The sequence below is a fragment of the Nicotiana attenuata genome, chromosome 10, assembly GCF_001879085.1.
Source record: "Nicotiana attenuata strain UT chromosome 10, NIATTr2, whole genome shotgun sequence".
Taxonomy (NCBI): domain Eukaryota; kingdom Viridiplantae; phylum Streptophyta; class Magnoliopsida; order Solanales; family Solanaceae; genus Nicotiana; species Nicotiana attenuata.
The window spans coordinates 36,365,748-36,371,604 of NC_031998.1; the positions used below are offsets into that span (position 1 = coordinate 36,365,748).

At 43.8% G+C, this 5,857-nt stretch overlaps 1 pseudogene; it reads left to right on the forward strand.

Annotated features, from left to right (window-relative positions):
* On the forward strand, positions 1,098-5,253 carry LOC109233713 (annotated as a pseudogene).

The window sequence follows — 5,857 nt, forward strand, 5'->3', positions numbered from 1 at the left end:
TTCAAAGTGGAACATGGGTTAATCCTAATGCTCAAAGCGGAGGGGTTTTTCAGGAATTCCACTGATGATGATCCAACACAACACCTTAGGAACTTCTTGGGAGCATGTGCTATGCATAAGCAGAACAATGTCTCAGATGATGCCCTAAGATTGAGGGTGTTCAAGTACTCACTAGCTAGAGACGCAAGGAAGTGGCTCCAAAACCTGCCACCTAATTCCATCTGTTCGTGGCCTGAACTTGTCTGAGCATTTCTAGCTAAATGGTTCCCACAGAGCAAGAAATCTGAACTTCGGGATAAAATTTTCTTCTTCAAGCAACAACCGGGGGAATATCTACATGAGGCACGGGATCGATTCAAATTATATTTGGTGAGGTCTCCCAATCATGGTTTTCCGGACTCTATCTTGTTGGAAAATTTTTACATTGGTTTGGATCCTATGAAACAATCTATAGCGAAGAATGCAGCTGATGGATCTTTTATGGACAAATCATTCGCAAGAGTCACACAAATACTTGACAAAATGGCAAAACATAATCAAGCTTGGCACTCTGAGGATACCACAGGTGGAATTACATATGGGTCACCTTCCTTGACCAACCTGATTAAAGAGAATCAAGAGAGAGATCAAGTAATCGCAGGGCTTGCCACAAATGTCAATGTGTTGACCAAAATATTCACGGAAAGCCAAACAAAGAAGGTGAATGTGGTGGAGGATGTGCAACCCACATCCAATGAAGATTTTGAGGAAGCAAACTACATCAACAACTCTCAAGGAGGGTATCAAAGACAACAATACCAAGGTCAAGGACAACAAAATCAATGGAGGCGTAACTCACAAGGGCAAGGCAACCAACAATGGTGAAATGACGAAGGTGGCTCAAATCAAGGAAATTGGAATAACAACAACTTCGCAAATCGGAGCTCAAATCCTTATGTTCCCCCAAAGGGTCAATATTCAAATCAAGGTTCATCAAGTGATTCCAAGTTGGAAAGCATGCTTGAACGGGTATTACAAAATCAAGAGAAGTCCGACACTTATATGAGGAATATGACCGAGCTTGTTGGCTCTCATACCGCATCCATCAAAAATTGGAAATGCAAATGAGATACCTCTCAAGGGAACAAAACCCGAAGCAAAAAGGGACACTTCCAAGTGACACAATTGCGAACCCAAAGGGTAGTGGGAGTGGCCCAACTTCTCATGTCATGGCAATTACTACTCGGAGTGGGAAGGTACTACAAGGAGAGGGTGAACAAGTGGTTGAGGTAGAAGAGTTCGAGAAAGGGGTTGAGGTTGAAGAGCCAAGTGTTGTCAAAATTGAGAAGATTCCGGAAGATGTGCAAGTGCAAAAAGAGAACCGGGAAGAGGTAAAGGAAAAGGTAAAAGAGACACCAAATACTCTTCCACCTATTCCTAGACCTCCTCCTCCATTCCCTCAAAGGCTCGCTAGGAAGGTTGATGATAGAAAACTCGAAAAGTTCTACGACATTCTCAAGCAATTATCGGTGAATATTCCATTTGTGGAAGCATTTCAAGAGATGCCGGGTTTTGCTAAGTATTTGAAAGATTTGATCACCAAGAAGAAGACCACCAAAAATGAAGTGGTGAATGTGACTCACCGAGTCAGTTCCATCATTGCAACATCCACCGTTCAAAAGAAAGAAGACCCGGGAGCTTTCACCATTCCTTGTACCATTGTGACACATGATTTTGCAAGAGCCCTTTGTGATAATGGGGCTGGCATCAACTTGATGCCTCTTGCCATTTACAAGAAAGCAGGATTAGGTATGCCAAGGCCCACGAGTATGAGATTGCAAATGGCCGATCGTTCCATAAAAAGACCGGTGGGAATTATTGATGATGTGCTTGTTAAAGTGGGAAAGTTTCATTTACCTGCCGATTTTGTAATCCTTCATTGTGCGGTTGACAAAGAGATCCCTATCATCTTGGGGAGACAATTCCTTGCCACGGGAAGAGCACTAATGGATTCGGAACGGAATGAGATCAAATTCCGTGTGAATGATGAAGAGGTTACATTCCAAGTAAGCAAGGGTATGAAACTACCACACGAGTAGGAAAGCATCTTGGTGATCGATGTTGTTGATGCAGTAAAAGATGCGGTTGAAATGAAAATGGAAGAACAATGCCTCGGCGAGGCATTGGCGGCTATTTTGGTGAACTTTGATGGTGAAGATATGGAGGGGTACATGGAATCGGTAAATGCATTGGAGGGGCTTGGGTCCTACACTTATGCTCCGGCAAAGCTCTCTCTCGACTTGGAGAATAAAGCCACTCCGCCCGCAAAGCCTTCTATTATAGAGCCACCACAACTAGAGCTCAAACCGCTTCCACCACACTTGAGGTATAAATTTCTTGGCTCCAACGATACCTTACCCGTAATTGTTTCTTCTTTGTTGGATGATGTGCAGGTGGAACAATTGTTGGAAGTCTTGAAGGAGCATAGGCAAGCCATTGGATGGACAATTGCGGACATCCGAGGGATTCCTATTGGAATTTGCGAGCACAAGATCCAATTGGAGAGTAAGACGAAACCAAGTGTGGAACATCAATGATAGTTGAACCCGTCAATGCAAGAGGTGGTAATGAAAGAAACATCAAGTGGTTGGATGCCGGGGTGGTCTACCCTATTGCCGATAGTTCTTGGGTGAGCCTGGTGCAATGTGTGCCGAAAAAGGGAGGCATGACCGTAATTGAAAATGATAAAAATGAGCTCATCCCAACAAGAACGGTGACTGGTTGGAGGGTGTGTATGGGTTACCGGAAGCTCAACAGTGCCGCATGCAAAGACCATTTCCCTATGCCTTTAATTGATCAAATGCTTGATCGGCTAGCGGGAAGGTCATTCTATTGTTTCCTTGATGGATATTCAGGCTACAACCAAATCAACATAGCATTGGAGGATCAAGAGAAGACGACATTCACTTGCCCCTATGGCACTTTTGCCTTTAGCCGAATGCCATTTGGTTTATGCAACGCTCCGACTACTTTTCAAAGATGCATGATGTCCATTTTCTCCGACATGGTAGAGGATTTTCTAGAAGTCTTCATGGACGACTTCTCGGTGGTAGGTGATTCTTTTGAGCATTGTCTTAACAATCTTCGACAAGTGCTTAAGAGATGTGAAGAGACCAACCTTGTGCTCAATTGGGAGAAATGTCACTTCATGGTGGATGAAGGCATTGTGTTGGGGCATAAAATTTCCACATGTGGCATAGAGGTTGACCGGGCAAAAATCGAGATTATTTCTAAGCTTCCTCCACCTACTTCCGTTAAAGGTGTTCGAAGTTTCTTGGGGCATGTCGAATTCTATAGGCGTTTCAGCAAGGATTTTTCCAAGATTGCAAATCCTATGTGCAAACTCCTTGAGAAAGATGCCAAATTTGCGTTTGATGAGAAATGCCTCAAAGCTTTTGAGGAATTGAAGCAAAGGCTCACCACGGCACCTATTATTGTCACACCCGATTGGTCTCTTCCTTTCGAGCTCATGTGTGACGCCAGTGGTGTAGCTATTGGAGCATTGCTTGGCCAATGTCATAACAAGGTTCTCCACCCTGTCTATTATGCAAGCAAGACACTCAATGGGGTGCAAATGAATTACACGGTAACTGAGCAAGAACTTCTTGCCATTGTGTATGCCTTTGAGAAGTTCCGGGCTTATTTGTTGGGATCCAAGGTGATAGTGTACACAGATCATGCCGCTCTTTGCTATCTCATGGCAAAGAAGGATGCAAAGCCTCGGTTGATTCGATGGGTCTTGTTGTTGCAAGAATTTGACTTTGAGGTCAAGGATCGCAAGGGAACTCAAAATCAAGTGGCGGATCATTTATCAAGGCTTGAAGAGGCAGGGAGACCAAATGGAGATCTTGAAATCAACGATGCATTCCCGGATGAACGCATATTTGCACTATCTAGCACTTTTGCTCCTTGGTATACCGATATTGCTAACTATTTGGTTAGTGACCTTGTTCCGGACGGATTGGAATCCTATCAAAAGAAGAAGTTCTTGAGAGACTGCCGGCAATATTTTTGGAGGAACCATTCTTGTTCCGTGTTTGTGCTGACGATATTATCAGAAGGTGTGTTCCAGAAGAAGAGATTATGCTAATTCTAAAGGCATGCCATGACTCACCGGTTGGGGGTCATCATGGGGGAAATTGAACGGCGGCTAAGGTGCTTGAATGTGGTTATTATTGGCCGTCAATCTATCATGATGCCAATCAAATGGTAAAGGCTTGTGACCAATGTCAAAGGCAAGGATCAATCTCCAAGAGGCATGAAATGCCAATGCACTTTGTGATGGAGATAGAAATCTTCGACGTGTGGGGAATTGATTTTATGGGTCCCTTTGTGAGCTCTTGTGGGATGAAATATATCTTGGTAGCTGTGGACTATGTTTCCAAATAGGTTGAAGCAATTGCTTTGCCTAACAACGAGGCAAGAAGTGTGACCGCATTCTTGAAGAAAAACATATTCACTCGGTTTGGCACTCCTAGGGCCATTCATAATGATGGTGGGTCTCATTTTTATAACAAGGCTTTCATGGGGCTGCTAGAGAAGTATGGTGTCAAGCACAAGGTGGCCACACCTTATCATCCCCAATCTAGTGGTCAAGTTGAGGTGTCCAACCAGGAGATCAAGAGCATTCTAGCAAAGACTGTCAATGCAAGCAGGACCGATTGGTCAAGAAAGCTAGATGACACATTGTGGGCGTACCGCACGGCGTACAAGACTCCTATTGGTACTTCTCCTTATCGGTTAGTCTTCGGCAAAGCTTGTTATCTACCCGTGGAACTGGAACACAAGGCCATGTGGGCTTTGAAGAGGTTGACCTTGGATTGGGCTGAGGCTGCAAATTTAGGGTTAACACAACTCAACGAAATGGAGGAATTTCGTTTCCATGCATATGAAAGTGCAGCTGTGTATAAAGAAAGGATGAAGTTCGTCCATGACAAAAAGATCTTGAAGAGGGAGTTCAAGTCGGGTGACTTGGTTTTTCTCTTTAACTCAAGGCTCAAATTGTTTCCGGGCAAGCTCAAATCAAAATGGTCTGGTCCGTTCAAAGTGGTAAATGTCTCTCCTTTTGGAGCTGTGGAACTAGCATCGGAAGATGGGCTCCGGACATTCAAAGTCAATGGCCAACGAATCAAGCACTACTTGGGCACGGATGGAGAAAAACATTTAGTGGAACAGTTGGGTCTCCAAGATGGTCCATGCCCGACAAATGAGTGAAAAGAAACGCCAACTTCGTCGTGCCGCGACGTTAAATCAAGCGCTTCATGGGAGGCAACCCATGTGTGGTAACACCCTTTTTGTTCTTTAAATTTTATAATTTTTGATAGATAGATTTACTTGAGCAATTTAAAGTGTGTTTTAGAGTGCAGGGGATTCAAAAGATCATAACACCGGGTAGGAATGCATAAGAAAGGGAAGAAAAACTACCGTGTGAAGTTTGCTGCAAATATGCGGTCGCATTTTCGTTATGCAGACCGCATTTTGGTCGAAAACCAACACAGTGTGTTGGCTAAAATTGAGGAACAAAATGAGACGAATTGGTGCACTTTGCGGACCGCATCTTCACTATGCGATCGCATTGTGCACCGCATTCTTTGCCCTTCAGCAAGTCACTTGAACCCACCGCATAACACTTATGCGGTCGCATAGTGTGTTATGCGGTGACTTACCCACCGCAAAATGGTCAGGTATGTAGTATCTCTCACACACTCAAAACAAAACAAAAACAAGAAAATTTTTCTAACAGAAGAAAAAAAAAGAGAGAGAGAACGAATAGAAAAGAGAGGCAAACAAAGACCGAAAAAAACGGCTAGTGGAATCT